The sequence below is a fragment of the Pipistrellus hanaki genome, assembly GCF_964339955.1.
Source record: "Pipistrellus hanaki genome assembly, chromosome: 1".
Lineage (NCBI taxonomy): Eukaryota > Metazoa > Chordata > Mammalia > Chiroptera > Vespertilionidae > Pipistrellus > Pipistrellus hanaki.
Window position 1 is genome coordinate 187,353,372 of NC_140503.1, and position 27,877 is coordinate 187,381,248.

The 27,877-nt window shown below is 43.5% G+C and overlaps 1 protein-coding gene across 13 annotated transcripts in view; it reads left to right on the top strand.

Moving 5' to 3' along the window:
• APBB2 (amyloid beta precursor protein binding family B member 2) overlaps positions 1-27,877 on the top strand; it is a 323,734-nt gene that overhangs the window by 43,552 nt on the left and 252,305 nt on the right. For all 13 annotated transcript variants that reach the window (XM_084900686.1, XM_084900684.1, XM_084900691.1 and 10 more), the window contains exon 2: positions 26,330-26,485. The gene's annotated coding sequence lies outside the window, so the exon portion shown is untranslated. The remainder of the gene's footprint in view (positions 1-26,329; positions 26,486-27,877) is intronic.

A 27,877-nucleotide genomic window follows, 5' to 3' on the forward strand; every position in this document is an offset into this window, starting at 1 on the left:
CCAGTTTTGGCTTATCTTTTAACTAAATTACAATTTTAAACGATTTTAAACTCTCCTATGAACAAGGATGGCTTGGGATAACTGTGATTTATCCGGGTTTTATTAGTTCATAGTCGAGATAGAAGCAAGTTTTTCATGGTTTTAAAGCAATGGAATTTTGGCCAGAGTTGAAACTCATTTTTATGAAAGTTATTAGTGGAGTATTTGGTGTTTGAAAAGGAGCTGTCATCTTTGTACAAGTAATAACCAGGATTTTGAAGGAGAAGATGGCAGTGAAGGCTGCAGAGGGAAGCAAAAACGTAGTGATGACGAGTGTAGATTTATTTCAGAGTTAAAGTGTAGTGTGTTAATTGTGGAAGCATTTCCTTTCTTGATGTTATACCTTGCAATTTGAAGTTTTTCAATATCTTAAAATGAGCTGAGTTGACAGTCAAAAAGTATCATTGAAAAAAATTACAACTTGGCATCTTTAGGCGGGCATTTTTTTCGCCTCCATCAGGTGAAAGAAAAAGCAGTGGTAAATTTCAAGCATATTTAGAGCAAAGTCGTTTGAATGTGATGCAAATTGCTATCATTTATTGAGTGCTTGCCATATCTATATGCTTGCTTGGCTTTTTTTATTTAATTCCTGAAATAAGCTGAGGGCTTGGGATCATTCACCCTGATGTCTGATGTGCAGAGGGTGGACAGACATTGGGATGTGGTAGTTTGCACACCAGATTTAGTTACTGGCTTCTGGATGCTGCTACTCTAGTGGGGGAGATGAGGAGCCTTACAAATATATAATTAGAAATGGTCGTGGCTTCTAAAGAGAGAAATTGTAGGATGCCATGAGAATGTAAAACAGAGGCTACTCATATATTCTCCATTGTTGCAGGGAAGGCTTTCCTGATTAATTGATATTTTAGCTGAAACCTGAGTAAATCTTGATGAGTGGAATAAGCACATCTGTCAGAAATGGGTTAGGAATAAACATGATACAGTATGGTTGGTGGGAGTTTATATGGTGAATGTGTAGTCTTTTTCATTTTCACTCTGTTACGGAAGTTAGTTAGGCCGAAATGTGTGTGTAGAGGGGAGAGGAGCTGGGAAGAAAGATCACAGTTTGCACTAAGTGTTTAAAGTGATGATCAAGGCTGACTCAGGGACTGGAGTGTGCAAGGGCGAACGAAGGATGCTGATAAGGAGTTGAAACAGCAGGCAGGAGCTATGACTCCAGGCCATGATAAGGATTTTGGTCTTTATTTTAAACGCAATGGGAAGCTGTTTAAGAGTTTTATGTTAGGGAAAGACATGGATAGATTTATGTTTTATAAGGATAATTCTGAATTACTGTGGATGCAACTCCTCGTGGAGCCTTGTAAAAAGGGTTACTCAACTCAAACAATCTGCTAAAGCTTTGCTGAGTTGTGTATGAGTTTGGCTCTTGGCCCTTAGCTATTCTGTCCTCCATTATCCTGTTTATTGAATAAGATTCAAAGTTTTCTGCTGACACTTTCCCCTGCTTTACAAGGTGATTGTAGCTATAGTACATTCTTTTTTTTTTTTTTTTTTTTTAAACAATCCTCACCTTTGGATATTTTTCCCATGGATATTTAGAGAGAGTGGAAGGAAGGAAGAAGCGCGGGAGGGAGGGTGAGAGGGGAGACAGGGAAAGAGACTGAGAGAGAGATATCAATGTGAGAGAGACACATCTGTTGGTTGCCTCCTGCATGTACCCCGACCAGGGCAAGCGGTTGAACCTGCACCTGAGGTACTGTGTGACCTTGACCAGGAATCAGACCCGAGATCTTTTGGCGCACAGGTCGATGCTCTACCACTGAGCAAAATCCACCAGGACAGAGTATATTCCTTTTGTTGGAGCTGGCTGTTATCTTTGACAGAAGCTGTGGAATAGTAACAATCTATGGATGTTAGAGGTTTGCAGAATGGCTGTTGGGCAGTGTCTATTAGACCAGTAGCTCTTTATTACCATAGTCTGGAGTCTGGTTCTTATTTTGATTAGAATTTAATTTTCTCAGTACACCTATAAAGTGATTGGAATTTGAGGGTCCTCTATGATTCTTGTTAATCCAAGCAAACAGACATATCCATGGTGACGTCAGAGTGAAGACTAGGGCTGGAAAGGGGTCCGGATACTAGTTCTGGATGGGAACCTACATGGGAAGCCAGATGAGACTCTGACATCACATGTTGGTTGGAGCTCCCTAAGGGGCATCTCTACAAAGAGGGCCAGACACTTTCGTCAGCTGGACATTAATGACCATTGAACAGCTTGCTGTTGGGGCTTCCTTTTTGTTGGTCCATACCATTTCTTGTCTATTAAACATTTTTTTAATTGTTCTTAACTTTTTATTTTAAAATAATTTCAGGCTTTCAAAAACTAGTACAAAGACTTTCCTTGCATTCTTCACACAGATTTTCTAAATGTTAATCTCTCATAATCACTGGACAGTGACCCAAATCAGAAAATAAACAATGATTTAATGCTATCATCTGAAGACTTTATTTAAATTTTACCAGTTCATGTCCCATTAATATTCTTTTTTCTGGTCTGGGATCCAATCCAGGATTACATGTTGCATTTAGTTGTCACAGTTCCTTAGTCTTGTTAATATGGAACATGCCTCACTGTTTCTTTGTCATGACATTGACACTCCTGTAGAATGCCCCTGAGTTTGGGTTTGTTGATTGTTTTCCCTGGGACTGAATAAGGTGATGTGTTATTGTTAAGACTATTACGAGAGTGATGCTGTGTGCTTCTTTAGGGCATTTTGTCGTTCTTCTTGGTTTTTAACCTTAAAGTAATTTACTTCTTACATCCCATTGGATATCATACAGTTAGCTAGGCTTGAGATGTTGACCTCTGAGACCATTTCTGGGGTGCCACAGCTTGAGAACCACGAGCTCTCATTTTAAGTGATCTTGGTATCAGCGTGCTTATACATGCAAATATAGGAATTGAGATTTTATTACTATAATCAGGCTGGTATTTGGATGGCCTAAGATTTACTTCTATTACGTATATTAATTATAAAATTATTATAAAAGTAGAAAAGAAATAGAGGTTTCTAAATCTCAGACTTCTGGGAGAAATGTCCCTGGACCCCACAGTGAGGGGAACTGGAGGGGACTCTGACATTACCTTTCGTACTTGCCGCCCTCACTTGGGAACGTCCCATTTTGTTAAGGGATTTGGGAGTTCCTGGCATTGAACTGTGCATTTTCGGTGGGTACTTTCCCCCACTGGCTACTCAACTCACTTATTATATGTGGACTTTTAGTATAGAGTAACCTCATTCTGTTTTAGGATTGTCTTAGATCAGGGGTCTTCAAACTACGGCCCGCGGGCCACATGCAGCCCCCAGGGGAGTCTGATCCTGCCCGCCAGGCTTTTTGGGCATTGAGCGCAGCCAAGGTGTTACAGTAGGGATTAGTAGTTCATATAGGCCGGCCCTCCAGCTCTCTGAGGGACCGTGATCTGGCCCCCACTTTAAAAAGTTTGAAGACCCCTGTCTTAGATGAACAAATTAAACTAACCGACATTTTTCTTAACAAAGTCCATTCTTTTCTAATTCTCCCATTTATAGTTTTTATCTTAAAAAAACAACAACCCGCAGTAATATTTTCTTTTCCCTTTTCCCTCTATTCGTTTTTGGCTTTTCACCCTTGTAAACTACTATAAAAATAAATCTGCTAGATTTTAGCATAAATACAGCGAGAGCCAGCCATTGAAATGATTGCAATTTGGAAAAATGTTATAGATGGAGGCACATTAGAAAAAATATTTCACCCTGTCTTAGGCTGCTGCTTTGAAATAACTCATGTTTCTTTCCCACCTCGAAATTGTCATTTTTCCAATTCTCCTTTTTTGGAAGTTTCAGTATGCAAAGCTTTGACAACGATTTAGGAAACTGAAATCACAACCGCACTGTATGTGACATTTACTTGAAGATAATTTATTTGGCTCCAAGTTGGCGGTTGTTGAAATGGGGGAGACAATGAAATGCTTGCACGGGTTTATTGTTTAACGGAAGGAAATTGGTCAAGGTGGCCATTTAATTGCAGGGCTGTGAAAAGCCTTTATCTGGCTTTACATCTTTGAATGGATTTTTTTTCCTTCAGCTTCATGTAGAGTTTTATGCTACGGTTGGAATTCTTGATACCCTTGCCTGCGTTGTGTCGTACCTCCATCTTTGTCCTGTCTCTCACTGTTCTTTGGGCTGATGGTTAGTTAGTTCACTGCATCAGATAAAATAGCTTCTATTGTAAATGGCAGAAAAGTCCACTCAAACAGGTTTAACCAACAAAAGGTAACTGTTGGCTCATCTAACGAAAAAGTAGAGATTGAGCCAGCCTTCCACTGGTTTGACAAGGGCTGAGTTCCAATTCTCAAGCTATCTGAGAAAAGTAATTTTTTAAAAAAAAATTCTAAATCAATGCAGACCAATACTTTAAAGAATACATTTTTATTGATTTCAGAGAGGAAGGGAGAGAGATAGGGAGATAGACGCATCAATGATGAGAGAGGATCATTGATTGGCTGCCTCCTGCACATCCCACACGGGGGATCTAGCCCACAGCCCAGGCGTGTGCCCTGACCAGGAATCGAATAGTGACCTCCTGGTTCATAGGTCAACCCTCAGTCACTGAGTCATGCTGGCCAGGCCAGACCAACACTTTTGTAAAATACAATACAAAACAATTACTAGAAAAGTGAAATTAAAAAAATGCAAATATAAAGCCAGATCCTTAATTACTATATTCAACAGATGTAAAAATTATTCTGTCAAGTTGCTGTAACTGTTTCTAAGCATGCTTATTCTCAGTTTCTTTCTGACCTTCTTATAGGCTATTACAGGCTATTGAGAAGTGCTGCTTTGGTGCTGGCCTCTGCTGCCAGCTCCAACCCTCACCCCCACACCCCACCTTCTGTCCCAGCCCCAGTGTGGTCCTTTTCAAGGTGACAAATGGCGCACAGTAGCTTCTAGAATGGTGTGTATCTGTGTTCACATCTCAGAAAAGAATTTTCCCAATTATTGTTCACATGTATTGAGCCTCATATTGGTTGGACGAACGTAGTCCTTCGCAGTGAGCAGGGGAATGCCGCTGGATCCTTGCTCATATTCCACGAGTGCTGACAGGACACTCGTGTGCAGTGAGGACAGGGTGAAGTCCCCACCTTACACAGCTGACAACTGCTCAGCTGGGCTTCTTTAGCTTCTCAAGCTCAAAATAAAATTGTCTTCCTCTACATGGGCATAGTGCATACACCTCAGATGGTCAAATAAAGTAGAAAATAATTTATGTTTTTTGTGAGGGGATTGTTAGGGGTTTAATGGGGGAAGTGGTTGATGACTGGGATGGTGAAAGTTTTTGCAAATGGACCCAAACAGAAAAGATTCCCATTTAAGATCCTTTGTAAAATTAAACTTAAAAAGGAAAATGAAAACCCAGAATTGGTCTTCGAAGGTGGCCATTGTGTTAACCTTTATGTTTACCTAAGCATCTAGATTTAATCTGGCCCTCTAAAAATAGCCATGTTTTAAGGGGTCACTGAGGAATATTCCTAAGAACAGCTCTCTGCTGGTTCTAAAGGCAGCTGGGATTTACGCTATTTCCATGTTAAAGCTAGTGTGATACAGGATTTAAAAGCAGAGGATAAAATAGCTGTTTTAGTTACTATTTAAAGGTTGAGATTTAAGGAGGAATGGCATTATGTCACTTTTTCAGGCAATCTGTAAAGGGTGGTTTTTTTGTTAGTTGTTTTAAAGGGATGGATCATCACGGAAAGTATCTATTAAGCACTTAATTGGGTCTGCACTGTCTGGCACAAAGAAAAGGATTGTATTCTCCTAATTAGATAACTCGAAGTTATGTGCCTTGAGGTCTTCTCTAAATCAAAGGAGTCTTCTCTTGTGCTCTGTGTCAGTGTCTTTGAAATTTGTCACCCTAAGATCCTGATTATAATTCGTGTGTGTGTTTAAAATCAGTTGTGAATTCAGAGACTGAGATTTAAACACTTGCTTGCATTTTATCCCTAAACACAAGAGTAGGCGAAGTAGGTTTACAGTTATGAGTACCTGAAACACTGTTTATTCTTGTATTATTATTTACTTCGTGTATTATTTTCCATAGGAACAACTCTAAACCTACTTTGCCTACTCTTGTATAAATATAGAGTGGGGTGGGGGTGGGGGGATGGGGAGAATAGGGGCCGGGGAGGGCTGACGGGGGATGGGAACTAGGTGGATGTGGAGCTAAAACAAGATTGGCAGTGAGTTGGGAATTGTTGAAATGTTGAAGCAGGATAATGGTTGTAATGGGTGTTTGAGTTTCTGTAATGAAAGGTACAGGGTAAAGCAAGGGATAATAGGAATCTCTGGGGGTTATCAGGCACCAGATGTTCAATAAATATTAAGCTTGGTGGCATCAGATGGTTTTTTAAATATATACATTTTTTTTTTTTTTTTATTTCAGAGAGGAAAGGAGAGAGAGAAAGAGAGAGAGATGCAACAATGGTGAGAGAGAATCATTGATGGGCTGCCTCCTGCAAATCCCCTACTGGGCATCAAGCCCACAACCTGGGCATGTGCCCTGGGGACTGGAATCGAACAGTGACCTCCTGGTTCACAGGTTGATGCTCAAGCACTGAGCCATGCCATCCGCGCGTGGGTCTTATTTTTAAAATATTGCAAGGGTGTGAAACTGGGATCTGTAGGCTCGGATTCCAGCCCAGGCTCGCCAACGACCGGAATGGCTTAGAGTCGCTCCTTTGGCGTCTGTGGGCCTCGTGGACAGTCTTGAGTGAACGAGCTCACGGGTGGGCCCTCCGTGTCAGCGGTCACCTACGCTGTCCCCCCGAGAGGGACTTGGGGCCTGCACTTGGGGAGGAGGATTCCGGGGCTAAGGAGCCGTGCCTGAGAGAGGCCTGGTTTCTCTCCAGCTGTGCGTTTGCCAGACTGGAGTTTCAAGCTCGTGGCTTCCTCTTCCCCAGAGAAACCGACAGCCCTCAGCAATGCACGCTGTCCGTGTGAGTTGATAGAATTTCAGCCAGAGAGCAGAGAAGCAGCCTGCACTTCGTGGGCAGTCTCACCCCTGAAGGTAACGCTGCGTGTGGCGTGGTTAAGAGGCCAAGTTCAGGTCCTCGCTTACTCACAGACTGTGTCCCCAAGTTCCTCCCCCTGCCTGCCTTCGAGGGCTTGGTGAGGATTAGAGGAGCTCATCCATGCCTGGCACGTAGGAACGGCTCAGAGCGGTAGCTATGCTTTCTATCAGCGCCGTGAGCTTTGTTTCTCTTTGGGGTGTCCAGTTCTTAGAGGAACCATCCTCAGTGTCATCCCTCCTTTCTCCCTCTCTTTGCAGAGGTGAGAGGGAGACCAAGGTCACACGGGAAGGGAGTGAGTGACCAGAACTTCCTTTTACAGGTCACCCCTCTGCCCTTCCCTGGATGCTGATGGTCGGAGGTGCTGGGGCATTGGCCTGCGGTGGCGCAGCCGGGGCATTTGTGGCTCAGCCAGGGCACTGGTGAAGCCCCCTCTGGACTCAGCCTCCTGCCTGCCCGTGGTTTCTGCTGCCGGGCTCAGCTTTGCGATGCCTCCTCTGGCATCGGAACGGCTGATGGGGGCGCCGCGTGGGGAGAGACATTCTTCCTGTGTGTCTGGTCTGTGTCGTATGTAACGGTCCCTCCCTCTGTGGAGAAGGAATGTCTGGGGATGCTCTCGCATTTGCAGGGAGGGAAGGGGAAGTGAGGGTGGTGTTCCTCAGGCTCTGACTAATCCCTTCGGCAGCAGCTTCTGTCATTTCCTCTGCCAGGCCCGGTGACCTCAGGCCCTGGGCCTGGCCGGGCCGGCAGCACCTGTGGGGCCCGGGCGCTCCTTGCGGCCAGCTTGCCCCCATCCTGGATCCCTGTCTTACGGTGGGCGGAATCACCCCCCGCCCTTGTTTCTCATCCTGACGGTTATTTATTTCTCCGGCACCCACTACACTGCATCCTGTGATTTTCTTTTGTTCGGTTTTCTCCCTGAAGCCTGTTGTTTTTTTTTTCCTTTCTTTAATTTTATTTCTTGATTGCCTTCATTTTCTTTGGATGTTTCTATTTATTTTCTATTCATTAAGCTGAAAATAGGTTTACGAGCTTCTCTTATTTATTCCAGTTTATGGATTACCCACATCCCTTCGCTTTTTCTACAGCTTGGAGGCACTTCACGGCTAATGGGGATGTTCTCATAACAGGAAAAGTAGTATCTCTATGACTTGACAGCAATTTTATAGGCAGAATAACAGAATAGCCTTAAGAATGGAAAGGCTAGATGTTATCCTGGGTTTGAATGTCCATTCATACTCTGTGGGTCTTAGGACAAGCTATGTTGACCTTTTTTTCTGCCTTAGCTTTCTCATCTGTGAAATGGGACTCTCTGGGGGTTGTCAGGCACCAGATGTTTAATAAATGTTAACTTATATTACTGTGGATCTTGTGAAGTTACCTGAGCTTCATAGTAAAGTAGTTTTTGAGGTAGGTGAGGCCATTTTCTTAATTTTTATCTGACTATTAAGTCATCTATTCTTTTCTTCTACTTTATTAAGAATTAAAAAAAAAAAAGGGAGAGAGTAAGACTGAAGGCTAATGCATTTCTGTTGTATATAGGCCTATTGGGCCTAGATTTGTCCTAAAATCTTTCCCTGGAGAAGGCAAGGGGTGAGTAGACCCTTTCCTGCATCTCTAAACCTCAGCTTAGTCCTGGTTCAGTCCAGTCTGAGAAGACCTGGGGTGGGAGGTAGTGTCTGTGGGAAGGACCTCCTTCAGTCCAGTTTCGTTGACTTTGATTTAGAACCACGGGTTCCTGAGGACTGGGAGGAGGTGCGGTGCCAAAGGCAGACACCCCTGGGGGTGGGGGTGGGGAATCTTAGCTCCGCTTTGGAACTCTGCTCCTCAGTTTCCTCCTTTCCACAGTAACTGTGCACTGAGTGATGGTGAGGAGCAGGGTATGTGTACCTGTATTTATATGTAGACTAGAGGCCCAGTGCACGAAATTTGTGCATTGGGGGGAGGGGGTCCCTCAGCCTGGCCTGTGCCCTCAGGGGATGTCTGACATCCCTCTCGCAATCCGGGATGCTGCATGCACCAGTGACCATACTTTTCATACAGGTGAAAGGCATCTTGCTGTTGTATGGGCAGCTACATTTTTTTTTTTGCCTTGAGTATAAAAGTAATACAGAACATGATCCTTCTGAAGCAGTAATGCCATCTTTGTCATCTTATGGGTGGAAAAGCTGAAGCAGAGAGAAGTTAAGTAATTGGCTTTGTCACACAGTTACAAGTGTCAGAATCAGGGCTGATCCCAAAATGTGCAAGCCAGAGTCCATGCAGGTCATCGCTGCATCATCCTGTTTTTTTAAGTGTTAGAGTAGCCTTGCCAAGTTTTAATTTTTAAATCTAAGAGACTATTCCCAATATATAGGGTAGGGTCCCTAGGCCTGGCTAGCTATCAGGGCCGATATGTAGGGTGACCGGTGGGCAGGGTGACTGGGGAGCCCCCACTGGCACCCGCCTTGACTGTGGCCTGGTGCCATCACTTGCCTGACCCGTCCCCCACTTCTGCCAATGGGATATAGGATCTGTGGGAAGGTGCCTCCCTCTGTGGGGCAACCAGCAGGCGGGGTGACGGGGGGAGTTCCTCACTGGCACCCACCTTGGCTGGCGGCCTGGCACTGCCTGCTGGCTGGCACTGCCTGCTGGCTGGTACTGCCCGCTGGCTGGCCCTGCCCCCTGATTGCCACTGCTGGTTGCCTTCCTCCCAGCTGGGGGCAGCTCCTGTGTCAAGCGTCTGCCCCCTGGTGGTCAGTGCACATCATAGGGACTGGTCATTCCTCAGTTCAATCTATTTACATATTAGGGTTTTATTCTATAGGATGATAGCTAGATACACATACACATGTGGCCGGACACGCTGTAGATGCTCAGCCAATGTCAGTTCCTTTTCTGGTTTGAAGTGCGTGTTTGACTTGTGCAGTGGGAATCTGCTGAAAGGGATTTCTGGCAGCAGCCCGCAGGCTGCCGAGGCACCTTCCGCACACCTGCCCTGTCCTCCCCCTGCCAGGAAAGGCTGGTCCTGTAGAGTTCGGACTTGCTTCCAGCCAGTGTTGCTCATGTCCAGGAGGGCATCAGAGTGACATGACTTTGTCCAAATGCACATTCCGGGCTCCAAGCCACACTCACTGCCCAGGCACGTACCTGTGGGAAAGCGGCTCCCAGTGCCACCCTGGCTCCGAGCTTCGAGCTTTATAGGCAGGCCAGGGTGACTCTCTAGGGAGTCTGAACCGTGATTCACTTTGTGAAACTTCAGTTTGGGTGTAGCCTCTTAAGGATACAGCAGTTTTCCTGAGGAGACGGTATACTCTTGTCCACTGCACCTCGTTAATGAGAAATGGGTGTAATTCTTTCCTAGCAGTAATAGCTAACTCAGGTGCTTTTACATATATGAACCCAGTGTTTCCCAAACTTTTGACATACGTGTACCCCTTCTATAATTTTCATAACGCTGAGTACCCCTCGTACTCATGAGAACATAGAATTAGGCGCAGCAGCTAAGCACGGTGCAGTGCATATCCCCACCAAACTCCGGTGCAACACGTACCCTCACCAAACTCTTCCCGGACCCCTGGGGGGACGTGTACCACATTTTGGGAAACACTGTAACCCGTTCGGTTCTCAGAGAAGCTCTACACGTGAGGTGCTCTCATTGTGCCCCTTCTACACAACACATCCAAGGTCACACAGTGAGGGTGGTGTTATGCCCAGATTTCAAGATCCCCAAGGACCACCAGGGAGCCGAGTCCGATGCAAAAGCAAAAAGCCTTTATTAGCCGGCTGGGCGACTGCTCTGCCATTCTCCACGGAGGGAGACCAGAGAGCAGCAGTGACCCTTTGTGTGGGACCGCTTTTAAGCCCATTAACCACATCCTGTTTCTGCAGAACAAGTAACCCAAGACAAAACAGTTTTTCCCAAGTAACATCAGAGTCATGCCATTGACGACCATGTTGTTCACACGGTCATCCTGTTCTTCAGAGAGCTGGCTGTGTTCTGTGAACGAAGGCCTATGTTCTGGGAAGGGGCCATGAGACCGCATCTCAAGGCCTGGCCTGGTGTCAGCACTGACAGCTCCATCTGGGGCATATTCCACGGCCTCTCTGGAAGCATGCTCAAAAATCCCCACTCTCCAACAGGAGGGAAGGAGCCAGGTTAGGAACCCAGGACCCTGGCTCTGGAGCCGGTGCCCTTGTCCCTGGTGGCACTCACCTCTCTTCATTACAGGAAGGAAGGCCTTGGAAGTGGGCCTTTGGGGCAGGTAGCTCTTACCCAAGCACCATGGGAATTTGGTAAGAACAGTAGCCTTTTTCTCCACTGTCTCTGTGTTGTTTCTTGGCATATCCTGGCCCGTCCAGACTCCCAAGAGGATCCCTACATGGGAGCAGTGGTGTGTGCTGGCAGGTGGGGAGGGAGGTGATAGAGCACATGTATCATACAACCCATTCTCATCTTTGCTCCATCCACACTTACTATTTGTTTGGGACTAGCTTGCTCCAGGAGTGGAAGTTTGGGCTCATTCTTTTGGCTTCTTTCACTATTAGCTAAAAGGACACACTGAGCACTTTTTGAGGGCGCTGGTTTGGCTCTTTGAGAAAAGCCTCAGGGGAGTGGCCGGGCTCACAGCTTTGACAAGCCTGGGGGTGTCAGGTGGCCACTTGAGAAGGACTGTCCTGTGAGAGCCCTCTGCAGCCCGGAGCAGAGCGAGAGTCTGGGGATACTTGCTTTGGACCGTCCTTCCCAGACAAAAACATTGCAGAGCCCTCGGGCACATGAAGCAGGTGTGAAAACTACCCCCCAAACCGGCCACTTGCTGTGCGCCGGGCACCGCGGTAGGCTCTTAGGACACTTTGCCCCCAGACCCACGCCTTCCATAACTAGATGCTATGGTGCTCATGGTGTAGAGGAGACCGCGGACTCAGAACGCTAAATGCGTCTCAGGGTCATGCAGACAAGCGGTGCCGTGAGGACTTGAACCCATTTCTCCTCAGGGTCCAAAACCCGCCTCCTTTACGTAATACTTTGCCCTCCTGTGAACGAAAACCGTGCACTGACCTTCACAGCAGACATCAGTCTGTCAATAAACATTTTCTTTCTTGCTGTAACACCAGGGTTTTCTTTGGGAACAATGAGCACAAACTGCCAAATGTCCTGACATGAAAGAAGCAGGAAGAGAAGGAGAGGATGCGTAGCGGAAGAGTGAGAGAGTGCACGAATGAAGCAAGCTGGGCTGGTGTGGGTACATGGAGCACAGGGGGACCTCCTGCAGGGTCCTCAGGAGCTCGGTCATTTTCTTCTGAGCACGTTTGTAGGGGATTTTATCTCCCCCCCCCCCTTTAAAAAAATATATATTTTATTGATTTTGTACAGAGAGGAAGGGAGAGAGATAGAGAGCTAGAAACATCGATGAGAGAGAGTCATCAATCAGCTGCCTCTTGCACACCCCCTACTGGGGATATGCCCACAACCAAGGTACATGCCCTTAACCGGAATCGAACCCGGGTCCCTTCAGTCCCCAAGCCGACGCTCTATCCACTGAGCTAAACCGGTATTCCCCTTTTTTGTTAACAATGATGTATTACGGTTTCTGGACCACGAGGTGGCAATTTGTATTTCTAGCTACATTTAATTTCTGACTTCTTTCTTTTTTTAATTTTGTATCTTTTTTCTCTTTCTTTTTTTAAAATTTGAAGTATTACAAATAGTAGTACATATGTCTCCTTTTTCCCCCTCATTGAACTCCCTCCAACCTCCCCTACACCCCACATATGCCTTCACCCCCCCCCCCCCAGTGTCTTGTATCCATTGGTTATGTTTATATGCATGCATACAAGCATTTTCTGACTTCTTTACTCTTGATTTTGTCCCTTAGTTGATTGTGCCTCTGTCTCTCCCGCTTTCTTTTTCCACACCTGTCTTTTCTAGTAGGTTTTGCTTGCCGGTATTACTTGGTTTGAGGTAGATAATGTGTACACTTTTTTTACAGTTCAGATTTTTTGAAACAGAGCCTCCACTTATGAATTACCAAAAAGAAACAGGATGAGCGTCCCAACAAATGTTGTTCCTGTAATACTTACGGTTCCATTTCCAACTCAGGCATCCGCGATGCCCCGAGGAAACAAACAGAGGGAGAGAACACGATGTGGTCATCGTAATTATGATTTCACGTCTGTGGTTAACTAGATTTCCTGCGAGAGCTGGAGTTGCTTCTTAATTAAGCAGATATTTCACGAGGGCCCGGACCTGCCAAAGCCTGCGCTGGCCTTGGATTTCACCCGTTCTTCAGGAGATGGTGCCATTGCTTCTTTGAGTTGGTTTTAGACATTCTTCGCCGCAGCTCTCAGCATAATTTATTAGGCCAGAGTGTAGGAATGTTACTCTGTAAAAGCCACCTTTCCGCGTGCTTGAAGGGGAACGCCATGTCTGTCTGTCTGTCTGCCTGCTGTCTCATCTGTTGGAGCAGTACATCTTTTGGATTCTCTCTTTTCTCCCTTTATTCTAACTTCCTGACTAGGTAGAAGGGTTTAATTTTCCAAAAGTTGAATAGATCAGTGTTTCCCATCAATATGGCCTTCAGACCATCAGAATTATAATCAGCCTGTGCTTGTTAAAGATGCGTATTCTTGTGCCCTACCTCAGGTCTGGATTTGAGAATCACCGACTTAGAGTTATATTTGGTTACTGTGTTATTTTATTTAAATAACATAGAGGAAGGGAGAAGGATAGAGAGCTAGAAACATCAATGAGAGAGAAACATTGATCAGCTGCCTCTTGCACACCCCCTAACTGGGGATGTGCCCGCAACCAAGGTACATGCCCTTGACTGAAATCGAACCTGGGACCCTTCAGTCCGCAGGCTGATGCTCTATCCACTGAGCTAAACCAGTCAGGGCTGGTTACTTTCTTATTTTAAAACTATCCCTAGAATGTTATTTTTTTTTCTTTCTTTGAAATAAAAATGTACAGTCACCCCCCTTGCCCCCCCCCCCCCCCGCCCCCCGGAGTTAATGTACTCTGAATTCAAAAACAAAAACAAAAACAAAAAAACACTTCTAAATAAGCATCCTGGGATTAGGTTTCAGAATTTGAGATACTTCCATTGGACTTTTATTGAAACATGAGTTGGTGTTTTGTAAACTGTGGATATCAAGTTATTATCAGCAAAATATCAAACTATTGGTTAATGATGACCACAGTCATTAATTTGAAGTGCTGTTTCAAACATCTGATGATTTAAGGTGAGTCCGATGGCTCACAGAGTTGGATTGGGTGGAAGCCTGGGTAGAAGCAGATTCAGGTCTCTGCCCATCAGCCGTGTGGCCCAGGGAGCCTTTTCAACGTTCTGGGCCCCATTGTGCTCCTCTGTCCAGTAAGAGATTGCTGTGACCCCCCCCGCCCCCCCCCCCCCCCCCCGGCCCTTTCTGGTTCTTACTGAGTCAGCTCTGTGGGAAGAGAAATCCAATGTTGCCACATGGGTCACTATGTGGGAGAAAGAAAGGTTTATCGTGGTATGGAGACTTTTGAAATGAAATATCTGGTGGTTGAAGGAACTAGCGTCCACCCGTCCATAAGGAATAAGAATACCGAAGTTAAAAAGAAATGATTGGGAGTTTCTCGTAATCATTCAAAACAACAATGCTGTACTCACCAAAATTCCCGGTTATTGAAGCCCAACCAGGAAATGGACTTCCTCAAGGCAAAGACGGCTTTGTTGGACACATTCCGTTTGCTGTATTGTTGCCAGGTGCACTTGTACCGATTTGTAAGTCCTAGTGGAAATGGGTGATAGTGGGAGCTGGGCAGGGCAGTGTTTCTAACAGTCTTCTTATACGGATTCACCACTATCAGAGGAAAGAAACAAAGCATGCTGTCTTAAAAGATTCATTAGTGTTTAGTTGATTCAAACAGCTGGAGAATTGGAGAATCGGGGAGAAATTGGAGTTTAGTAAATGATTTCTTGCGTATGCTGTTATATTTCATTTCTGCCTATTCATTTGTGGAGAGAATGATGGATGTATTAAAGGTGGCAATGTATATAAAGACCAGTGTTTCTGAAATCTTACTAATTTAGAACCTCTTTATTTAAAGGGAAAAATTCTCATAAATCCCCAGTACTGGTATAAATATTTTTATTATGAAGTAACTTTAAATATGCCGAATATAAAACTAGGTGTAAACTCCTTATGCCTCCAGTTCCTATATAACTATAAAACAATGACAAATTTATACAGTAAACTCAAGCAAATCTACAAAACAAATAAAATCCAAAGTAACATTAATTTATCATGACAGATATCACGCCTCTTCTGGAAAATGTGATTATGGTCTGACAGCCAGAGTCCCAGCTCTTCTGAGAGTCTTATGAAACTCATTTCTCCTGCCATTTAACTTATATTTGAATTTTCTTCATGTAGAGCACCTTTATTTGGCTGAACTATTATACATGATTTTGGTTTTACTTCTGCCTTATTTTTTAAAACATTTTCTTGGTGATTAAAATTACACTACTAGGTCCCACACTGACCATACATTTAAATGCAAACCCACTTTTGATCAAGCAGGAAGGTGGGACTGATGAGTAGTTGCACTTGAGGCAGTGGAGGAAAGAGAAGGGTCATTCACTGGTCCCTGCAATGTTGGGTTTCAGATTTGGGCGAGAGTCCGTAGTGCCCTTCAGCAAAATGTGGAACAAAAGAGGAAAAGTAGGTTTTGAGGAAATACGATTAGTTCAAGACTTAGGTTTCTAACATGCATATGGTGGACTGGATACTCTAACACACTTCCACACTGAAGCATTGCATTCTGGATAGAACATTTTTTACTGCATTTCTGGGTTTATGATCTAAAACTGTGGTCGGCAAACTCATTAGTCAGCAGAGCCAAATATCAACAGTACAACGATTGAAATTTCTTTTGAGAGCCAAATTTTTTAAAACTTAAACTTCTTCTAACACCACTTCTTCAAAATAGACTTGCCCAGGCTGTGGTATTTTATGGAAGAGCCACACTCAATGAGCCTCAGTTTGCTGACCATGGATCTAAGACATCTCCTATGTCTCCTACCCCACCAACCCTCAAAGCTGAGAGCTTTGTGCGTAAACAGTCAGAAAAAACAGGTTTTCTGAAGAGCAAATACTCCACTGTGGTTGGAGACTAAGCTTTGGGTCACTTGCAAGATAAGAGAGGCTGTGTTTTACTAAGACTCATGACAGTAGTTGAGTGGCCCCAGGTAGACAGTGCTCCTTGGTCTTTGGCAGAAGCAAATGTCAATGCATTCTGGAGGAAAGCATCCCTGCCTTAGATCTCAGGGTTCTTCTGATTAAGATCAACCAAGTATGAGTTCAGAATCAAAGATCTCCAATTCTACTAGAAAATAAGACACCGGGAGCGATCTACCAGTTACCAATAAAAAGCAATAGATTTGAAACACTGAGGAGTTTAGATATTAAAATGATCTGATACAGGATATAAAATAACTATGTTGAAATACTTTGAGGAAAAAAACACCCTGTAATTACAAGTAATTGTAAATAGCGTAAGATAAAATTTGACCAGTCATATTATTTGGTCATTAAAAAAGAAGGAAATCCTGCCATTTGTAACAAAGATGGATGGATCTTGATGACATTATGCTAAGTGAAATAAGTCAGACAGTTGAGAACTGTACTGTGTGATCTCACTTACATGTGGAATCTTAGAGAAAAAAAAGCCACACACCCCCACACACACACCCACACACACACCTGAACTCCTAGGAACAGAGAACAGACTGGTGGTTGCCAGTACCAGGGAAGTGGTAGTAGAGAAAATGATTGAAGGTGGTCAAGGTACGGACTTCTAGTTAGAAGATAAATAAGTGCTGGGGATATAATGCTCAGCATGCAGAATGTAGTTAACAATATTGTATATTTGAAAGTTGCTAAGAGTAGACCTCAAAAGTTCTCAAAACAAGGAAAAAACTTTTGTACGTGAGGTGATGAATGTTAACTAAACTTGTGATAATTTAGCAATGTATAGTTCATATGTGAAATCATTACGCTGTACACCAGTGTTTTTCAACCTTTTTTGGGCAAAGGCACACTTGTTTCATGAAAAAAATCACGAGGCACACCACCATTAGAAAATGTTAAAAAATTTAACTCTGTGCCTATATTGACTATATATAAAGTAATTCTCTTGAATAGGAATCAAATAAACACAAAGAAAGTATTTTATAATTACTTTATTATGAAATATTAAGTAAACAAAATAGTGAAAAATTATAAAATTCTTGTCTTGTCTGCACCTACGGCACACCAGGCAACATCTCGTGTGCCGCGGAACAGCGGTTGAAAAACGCTGCTGTACACTTTAAACTTATACAGTGACATATGGGAGCTTTGATAAAACGGAGGGGGGAGAATGTGTACCAAATCAACATTAATCTAGGTGGTTTTGTTGCAGAAAAAAATTCACCAGGCAGATTTTGGAAAGAAAACAAAACAAAAATAAAACCTAAGGAGAAAAAAATAACTGTTGAAGTGAAAACGTAATAAATTAGATTAGAAGCAGCTGAAGAAGCAATTAATGAACTAGAAAAAAGTTTGAAGAAATGAATGAGAATGTAACAGAAAGGAGAAGAAAAACAGGAAAGTGTAGTTGAAAGCTACCAGGAGATTTGTGCAGAGTCCCAGAAAGATAATAGAGCAAATAGAGGGAGGTAATATTTAAAGATTTATCATATAAATAATTTCCAGAAAGGGTTTATGAAGGACATAAATGACCTGTGGTCCTTAAACCCAAGTAATTTATGGACAAAGGAAGTATAACTTATATCAGTAAGGATAAGTAAATGGAAATCTATATCTCGATATGGGAAAACTTCAATACATCAAAATTAAAAAGATGTTGGGTGGCGCAGTTGGTTGGAGCATTGGCCCATACACCGAAAGGTTTCAGGTTCAATTCCCGGTCTGGGCACATGCAGGAGGCAGTCATGTGATATTTCTCTTTTACATCAATGTTTCTCTCCCTTCTTTCCTCTCTAAAATCAGTAAATACATCATTGGATGAGAATTTAAAAAAATAAAAAAAGATGATCCTAAGGACCTCAGAATGAAAAAAAAAAAAAGATTACCAAGGGAGTAAAAGATTGATAGCTAATTTTTAAATCAGCAATAATGGCAGTTGGAAAAATATCTCCAAGAGGTTAAAATGCTGTTGATTGTATGCCAGCAAAACTGTCATTCAAGTAAAAAAGGCGAAATATAATTTCCAAAAGTACTAAAATTGAGCACAGCAGACCTTTACCAAGAAACTTCTTAAAAGACATACTTTGGGAAGAAGAAGAAAGTGATTCGAGGAGGAAGGACTGACATTCTAAAAGGAATGATGAACAATGAAATTGGTAAACAAGTAGATATAGCTCATTAATTAAAAATAAATAAAATTAAGAATTTAGTTCCTTGGTCATACTAGCCACATTTCAAGGCCCAGGTGGCTAGTGTCTGCTATGTTTAATAACACCAATACAGAACATTTGGACAGCATTGTTATAGAGCACTGGGAGGGAGATACACAAGATCATCTCTGCTGGTCATTGACTGTGAGGTGCCATTGTTCATAAAAGCCACCATTATAGTAAAAAAAATTAAGGAAAATACTGCCCAATTTTTTTAAATGCCTTTATTTATTTATTTATTTATTTTTTAAAGACACATCTCAATTTTACCTGTGTGAAAATGTGGCGGCCTGTGCCTCTCTGAATGGGTGCTCTATGGGGTTGGAGCATGAATGGTCATCCTCTTAAATGACAGCATTTATGACTGAATTTTGTGGTCTAAGTTCTCTTTTAAAAATGTTAATGCTTAGAGTGTGATATTAAGATGAGTAATCACATTCTTAGCATAGACTGTAAAAAAAGGACTTACCTTGTTGAAGATCAGCAGATCCAAGTGCTAAGAAAATATGGGGCAGATAAGACTTTAGTAAAAATACTAGGTCCTTGATTTAAAAGCTGTTAACGTCAGTCAAGTTGTTTGACTTCTTCATGACCCAAGTTCCTTCTTCAGGATGGGCATGAGGATTAATGTTAAGTACTTAGGAAAACAGTTAACCCTTTATTATAATATCTATGTATATATATAAAAGCTCAGTGACCGAAGGGTGGAGTGACCAGTCGCCCAGTCGCTGTGACACACAAGAGCTGCCCCCTGGTGGTCAGTGTGCTCCCACGGGGATGAGCGGTGCTCCCACAGGGGGCCATTCCCCCCACAGGCCACACCCCCACAGTGCACGAATCCGTGCCCCAGGCCTCTAGTAAATATTATAATTTTGTTCAATACAGAAATAAAGTGAAACAGTGATTCCCAACCTGGTTTTGTGTTTCAGCATTATTTGGGGACAATTAAAAAAATAAAGAGTGCTGGATGCTACCCCAGATCTGGTATTTCGGGTACTTGGGCCTTGGACTTTGTATTTTTTGTGGGGACCCCAGGTTTGGGAACCCTTGCTTGGAGTTGAGTAGCATTTTGGTCAGTTTTACCTAGATACTTACTTTTTTCCTTGTACTCTGAACATTCGCTCTTAGTATTTGCTGAATATGTAAACTTCTAGGTTATTAATCCTGATCAATGTATGGATCTGCACCCCTGGGCCTTCCTTTCTCTTTCTCACTTCATTCCCTTCCCTTCCATCCGGAGTGAATTTTTAGACAGTTGAGCTATGTCCTGGAAGCCTAGTTCCCAGGCCTTTCTTTAAAAAATAAAAATAAAAATATTTTAAAAGAAACATTTTAAGACAGACATTTGGCATGTCAGAATGGAACTTTAGTTTCTAAAATAAGTAATTCGACTTTATTTTATCTTAAAAAAATGACTGCAGGAAATGTTTCTAAAATAACTGATATTCCCCTTCTTAAAAGGGGGGTTGTTATTGGGTAGATTCCAGTGTGTGTTCTTTTTCTGTTGGGGGTGGGGACCACGTCTGGGGAGTGTGCTACTCCGTTGCCGCCACATGCAATGGTCACTCCTCAAGCCTAGCAGCGACTTTTATACGATGGCAGTTACTTGGTATGTGGTAAAATGTGGTCTGGAGATTAAAATAACAAAATGTTTACTGTATTGAGATCAGTTAGAATATGCCTTTTAACTTTCGTGTGTGGATGTTTTGGTTTAAAAACCTATTTTTATTGTAGCAGAAGTAGCCTTGGTGTTTAAATCTATTTTGTTCATGTATTTTACATTCCACATAGGTGAGGGATGACTGAAATGTTAGCTCCATGAGGGCAGAAATTGGTTCAGTGCTAAATCCCTAGCACCTAGAATGGGGCCTGAACGTGGCGAGTGTTGAATAAAAGATGTGCTAAATGAATGCGCTAACAATTAGACAACCCAAAGTAAAAACCACATCTACCTCTGCTCACTACCAGATATTTGTCTGGTATTGGGATCAGAGGTTGCCTACATGTTGCCAGAGCTCCCTGTGCCTCATTATTTTTTAAATTTTTATTAAATACATTTTATTGATATTTTACAGAGAGGAAGGGAGAGGGACAGAGAGTTAGAAACATGGATGAGAGAGAAACATCGATCAGCTGCCTCTTGCACACTTCCCACTGGGGATATGCCCACAACCAAGGTCATGCCCTCAACCAGAATCGAACCTGGGACCTTTCAGTCCACAGGCTGACGCTCCATCCACTGAGTCAAACTGGTTTTGGCCTTCCTGTGCCTCTCACAAATTACACTGCATCCCTTAATCTAGGTCCTTATGGTTGCATCCACAGCTCTATATCTGGCACCATTGTAGTTTCTTAGGAAATCTTTGTTGACTGGCCCTTGCCGGTTTGGCTCAGTAGATAGAGCATCTACTGGTTTGATTCTGATCAAGGACATGTATCTTGGTTGCAGGCTTCTCCAAGGGCCTGGGCCCTGGTCAGGGCTCATGAAGGAGGCAACCAATCGATGTGTTCCTCTCACGTTGATGTTTCTGTCTTTCCCTCTCTCTTCCACTCTCCCTAAAAATCAATGGAAAAATATCCCCGGGTGAGGATTAACAAAAAAAACCCCCAAAAACAAATATTTGACTGAACACATAGTGCCTTAAACATTTCTATACTATTTTTATATTTGGTTTCATCAGTTGACAGTCCCATTAAGTTGGCTGTTAATCTTATCCCAGTTTTACAAATTAGGGGACAAATATTAAAGAGAATAAGTTCATTGTCCCAGAAAGCCTTGAGTCATGCATGAGTAGCAGAATTGGGACCATGACTTCTCTATGTGCTAATTTCTTCATCCTTTGTTCTTTTTAGAACAGTCTGTGAAACATTAATAAGCATAAATGTTTCACTCTGGGCCCTCCAGTTGAAATTCTCTTTATTTGAGAATACGACAGGGGAGGTTACTGTGTGAAACCTTCTCTGAATTGGGGTGCCACTTTGGGTTACTCATTAATAGATTCTTTTCAGTTGCCTGTGGTGGGTACTTAAGATTCCTTTTGGGGGGGGGGGGAAGAGAGAGAGAGAGACAAGCAAGCTCTCATTATTTCATATAATTTATACCTTCTCCCAAATATTTTAAAATGTAAACTTGTTAAAATGTGAATTTACGTTTTAAAAATCAAATTTCAAAAGTGGTTAGAGGAATGTTCTCCAACATAGTCTTGCCAGGATCTCCTGGTCATTCTGAGATAGGGATTTCAGAAGTCTTGCGTTGGCTTGGCTGATATTCCTGGCATCGGGCACAGGAAGGAGAAGCTTTCCCTGTGGCATTGGAATAGAATAAATAAGACGCTGGCCAAACATTGAAGGTTTTCACACAGTGGCAACATCTGGGCACGCATTTTCCCAAAGGCATTCAGCTGGAGCTAAAAGCTAAACCACGCACAGCCAAGTGTGAAGTAAGAAAGGATTTCAAAATCTGTGAATCCAGTTTAATTACAGCTTTTGTATACTGGTCTCTGTTAAGAAAGGGAATTTGGTGATGTCAGTACGATTTTACCCAATTCCTGTGGATATTAACTTTTGGCATTGGAACTGAGGCATCGATGAGAATAAACTGGCAATACGGTCTTTCCTTCTGGATCCAGCCCTGGAAATATACAGGATGGGGCCACCGTAGGTTCACAGGTATTTGTGTGGAAAATAATACAGTCATTAATAAATAATGATACAAGAATAAACTCTGGGTTTCACGTACTAACAACTGTAGACCTACTTTTGCCCCACCCTGTTGGGTGGGATGCAAAGAGCAGTTTTGGGTGGAAAAAGCACATTTTCTTCTCTGCTCCGATGCCTGACTTCTCCGATGGGGTGGGACAGAGCCACTGTATTTGCTCTGGCTCTCACAGAGCGAGATCACATCTTCCCTCCTCGTGGCTTTTGTATTAGCAGCGTCACAGTCCGTGCCTTTGTTGTCCTGCTGCACGGCAGCAAGGGCTGCGAGATGTGAGCCGATAAAGGCCTTTCGGGGAGCACTCCTGCCCTCTTCTCTCCCCTGTTTCCCAGGCTGTTCGCCTTTAGCGATGCCCTTAGGTTTCTGATTAGCAGAAGAAAAGAGAAAAACCTGCTTACTCTCTTTGTCCCATCTGACATAAGATAGGAAGCCGTTAGATTATTTTATTTTAGGTCTTAGAGAATCTTATTTTCTTTTTCTTTTTTAAATTTTATTGATTATGGTATCACATAATTGTCCTTATCCCCCCATTCCCATCCCAAACCCCTCCCCACATATGCTCCCACCCCCCTGTTGTCCATGGCCACTGGCCAGGCCCATATGCATGCACACAAGTCCTTTGGTTGATCTCTCCCCCTTACCCCCACCCTCCCCTACTTTCCCTCTGAGGTTTGAGAGTCTGATCACTTCTTCTCTTTCTCTGGGTCTGTATTTGTTCATCAGTTCATGTCGTTCATTATTTCCTCTAGATGTGTGAGATCATGTGATCCAAGAAATACCCTTGTAAGAACCGAAACTGAGACCAGCCTTAATGGTTATGCTGAGAGGCCAATGAATCAGTCTGTAGTGAGTTCCTTTCTGGGCCAACAGTTCTTTTGAGTCCCAATTTCATGGCTGACATGTACACATAAGGAACTATTTGACATTGAAATTGAGAATCTTGTTTTCTTAATGTTTGAAATCGTGGATGTCTCTCCCCAAAGACGTGGTTCACTCTGGAAGGGAGAGGCCCGGATGGCATACATCAGTTATTTCCAACACCAAGGTGGGCACGCATCCCTCTTCCCTCTCACATGGCTTGGGTGTGAGTGTCGTCTGGTTGAAAGTCTCTCGGCCTGCCCTGCATGGTGAGAAGGTGCTTTTGTGTACAGAGAAATGCTGGGACCAGAGAGCTCTCCGTGTGACAGGCAGTTTCTGTTCGGGACACCTGCTCCCGGAGCACACTGCAGCCATTGTTTCTCTGCGAGCGTGTGCTGGGTAGTCCGTGTGAGCCTGCGGTCGAGTCTTGGCTTTTTCCCCCCATGCATTTCGTTTTCGGTGGAACACAGTTCTGTCTCGTTCTTCTGGTTTTGCTGGTACGGAGGGAACACGTGCAGGTGGCTCATACAAACTGGCTCTGAAGCGGGCTGAGACGTTGGATGATGTGGACTCCCATCCCGCTCAGGAAAGACATTGGGCCTTTCTGGGCGGCAGTGTCCTCACCGGTAAACCCAGGGGTTGGGCTACTCGGAGGCCTGGACTGCCAAGTCCCCGGGTGTTTTCTGAGATGCTGAGGGTCAGAGATGGAGGTGGCGGTGTTGGTCCACCGAGGGCCATGCCCCTGTGAGATGGGCAGCAATAGGGGCAGTGCTCTTATTGGATGCACTGGTCAAAGAGGGAAAACCAGGGCCTTTCTGTTTCTTTGTGGCAAGTTCACAGAGCAATAGATAAAAATGTCCTACTTCTGAGGAAGTACTGTTGTTAGCCCTGGAAGTGGCGTTAGGCACTTGGTTGTTGAACTTTTAAATTAAGAATTACTGAGTTTGGCTGAAACCGGTTTGACTCAGTGGATAGAGCGTAGGCCTGCGGACTGGAGGGTCCCGGGTTCGATTCCCGTCAGGGGCATGTACCTTGGTTGCGGGCACATTCCCAGTGGGAGGTGTGCAGGAGGCAGCTGATAGATGATCCTCTCTCATCGATGTTTCTAACTCTCTATCCCTCTCTCTTCCTCTCTGTAAAAAATCAATAAAATATATTAAAAAAAAAAAAGAATTACTGAGTTCGGGAATGAAGACTTGTTAATTCATTAGCTCTTCTTGTTCAGATAAGAGGAAGCCTACAGATCAGGCTGATAGAATATCACACCCCATTTCTGATTTGTACTTTCATAGTGTTTAATAAAAATTTCATTAAAAATATTCTAGCCCTGCCGAAATCGGTTTGGCTCAGTGGATAAGCATCAGCCTGCGGACTGAAAGGTCCTAGGTTTGATTCCGGTCAAGGGCATGTACCTTGGTTTTGGGCATATCCCCAGTAGGGGGTGTGCAAGAGGCAGCTGATAGATGATTCTATCTCATCGATGTTTCTAACTCTCTATCCCTCTCTCTTCCTCTCTGTAAAAAAATCAATAAAATATATTTTAAAAAATATTCTAGCCCTTACCGATTTGGCTCAGTAGATAGAGCCACAGCCTTCGGACTCAAGGGTCCCAGGTTCGACTCTGGTCAAGGGCATGTACCCAGTTGGGAGTGTACAGGAGGCAGCTGATTGATGTTTCTAACTCTCTATCCCTCTCCCTTCCTCTCTGTAAAAAATCAATAAAATGTATTAAATATATATATATATATATATATATATATATATTCTAATAATTATAGAAAATTTGGAAAACACCAAAAGGAAATACAAATATCTCTTAATCCCATTACCGAGAAATATCCATTGTTCAAACTGTGGTGCCTTTACATTATATATACCCAGTTTTAGAATAAAATTGGGATACAACCATAAATATATAACTTGGTATCTTTTTTCTTGCTGAGGTTTTTTTTTTTTTGAACTTATTTTTGGGACTAAGATTTGAAATGAAGGTAGAGATTAATGTAATATTATGTTTGGCACACTTGTGACAGGGTCTGTTTTGACTTACAGAAATAGAATTATGGACCCAGTATCTGAAAATAACATTTGTCCCGTTCCTTTTTGAATAGGCTTTCAATATGTATATGAATAGATGTTGTCATAACTATTACTATCATTAACAAATGAAGACTTCCTAATCAATTAGCTTTTAATTGTTCACTAATTGCTTTTATAAGACCCACTCTTTTTTATTTCTTCTGCACCATAATTGCTAGCTGCAACATCCGTGAGCAGACATTATTTTAACACTGTTTTTCTGGATGTCATGATTCTTCAAATTGAAGCATGGTAGCTAGTGTGGGCCTGGCCACAGGTTAGGCTTGAAGTAGGATAGCTTTTGCTCGAATATGTTATATACTTGGTAATATTTATGAACCACATGTTGAATATTGGTTTCGTATATCATTTTCCTCTGTTTGGAAATGAAAGGTGATTAGTTTCCCCTTTGGATTATTTTAGCCCATAACATTTTCTGCTGCATCCTTCATTTCTGCTGCATTGAAAATACATTCTTAATTCTGAGCCACATTGGAATTTTTTCGTGACCTTTTTCTTGTGTGTCTTTTGGTGGTGCCCGTTGAAGGCCTGAAATGTTTTTTATATTTGATTGAGATTAAATCTGGGTTTCATTTTACTTAAAAAAAAAAACACCAAAAACACATATTGAGCAAGTTGATTTTCTGTTCAAGTTCCTAAGGGGAATGATTCCAGCCTTCTGTGTCCCAAGAATTCGACTCGGCCCTGCCAAACATTCCTGTGGTTTTCCACAGGGCAGAGCTGTGTGCTCATGAAATTTTAGTTGTAGCTTGTGCTTTCTGTGGTTAATTAAAACAGCTGGCTTTTAAATTTTCCACAAACAGAGCACAAGCGCTTGGCCAAGCCTTTTCAATAATGATTAAATACTTTAATCTCCCCCTCACAATAGCCTAGGCTTTTCTCTAGGACACTTAGAAGCTGTTGTCTCTGCTCATTAATGATTTTAAACATTTAGATGTCTGGAGTTATCCTGCCAAGTCCATAGGAGAGAGAGAGAGAAAGAGGGAGGGAGGAAGGGACAAAGGAAGAGAGGGAGGAAGGGAGGGAAAGAGGGAGGGAGGGAGGGAGGGGGAGAAGGAGGGAGAGAAAGACAGAGAATGAATCTCCTTTCTTCTAGTCTTCTAATGCCTCTGGCCTTTGCCCCTGCAGGTTGGAGCTGTGGTGGGCGAGCTGCTGCGCCCATAGCCAAGCATGCTGTGGTCGGACCTGCCCAGCTGTGGAACAGAAGCATTTGCCGGATGGAAAATCCATAAAAGAAAGCTGCTGTGAGAGCCTGAGACAGACCCTAACTTAAAGCGAGACCAGGTTGGTGTGAGATAACAGAGGCTGGACGACGACGTGGCTTGTGTCAGATGCGGAAAATTTGTTTCATTAATTTTACAAAGTGTTTTTTTTTTTTTTATTAATTTCTTTATTGATTAAGGTATCACATATTTGTCCTCAACCCCCCATTCCAATCCCCCCTACCCCCCCACTCATGTCCCCACCCCCCTATTGTCCTTGACCACTGGTTAGGCTCATATGTGTGCACGTAAGTCCTCTGGTTGATCTCTCCCTTTTATCCCCACCCTCCCTTTGAGGTCCAACTCATTTTTGATTCTTATAAGTATATTTCCAGTAGGACATGATCTCACTCATCTAGGGGAAATGGTGAACAACAAAGTGTTTTTGAGGCGACTCCGAATAATCATTCCGGTTAGGTGAGAGCATCAGAGAAGTGGCAGATGCTGCGCCCTGATAGACTTCCGTGTACAGGGCATTGTTGTCTTCCTTCTTCCTCCCCCCGCCCCCCATCTTCCTCTCCTAGAGGAGAGAGGAAGATCTCAAGCGCAAATATATGTGACAAGCCACTCCTAACAACCCAATGATCTCGGCTTTATTTTGGAGAGAAAGCAGTGACCCCGAGAAGCAGGACTGGCAGCGGCCCTTTCAGAGGCGCGCCCCCATGTGGGTTTTCACACGGTGAAGGGTGATCATGGGGCCCTGCCATGTGAGGGGGTCATTTCTGTCTGTGCTCCTCCAGTTTGCGTGGCAAGGTTTTACTTTTGTCTCCCCGCAAAGCAAAAGCTGGCGACACATTTGGCTTCAGCAGAGAGAGTGCTTTGGGCGTTAGGATACTCATGTAGGACAAAGGAGAAGAAATCCCCTACAGTAACAAGAACGTAAAGAGGGAGAAAAGGAAGTGGACCACGAGAGCGACCCTGCACGGCCTCACTGGCAATAAGATGGAAAATAATTCATTGAGAGACAGGGGATTGTGTTACAGGGATGGGCACTGCGGACCTTTTATCGGATGCTCAGTGTGAAACGCAGCATCAGACATAGCGCGCGGCTGATACATACTCCCTGGGAGGGAGCGGGTCAGCAGTCCGGAGAACCTGTGAAGTGCTGAGCTGCTGTTGACTCTGCCCACCAGCATCCTTTCCTCCTCCAACAAATTTCCCAGGATTCCCCGGGCAGTCACCCTTGCTTTGCTTTTAGCCTGTGGCATTGGAGGAGGTGACCACAGTGTCTCTGTTGTGGGCATCTGACATAGCCTGGCTAGTCAGGGTCACCAGGATCGGTTTGTGGAGGAGCCCCCGTGTGTTCACTGAAATGATTGCAAAGACATTTTTCCTTTCTGTGGGTTTGTGAGGCTGGAGCTGCTGGCTACTCTCTGCTACCACTTAAGGAAAGCCGCCTGAGAGTGAGGTCAGC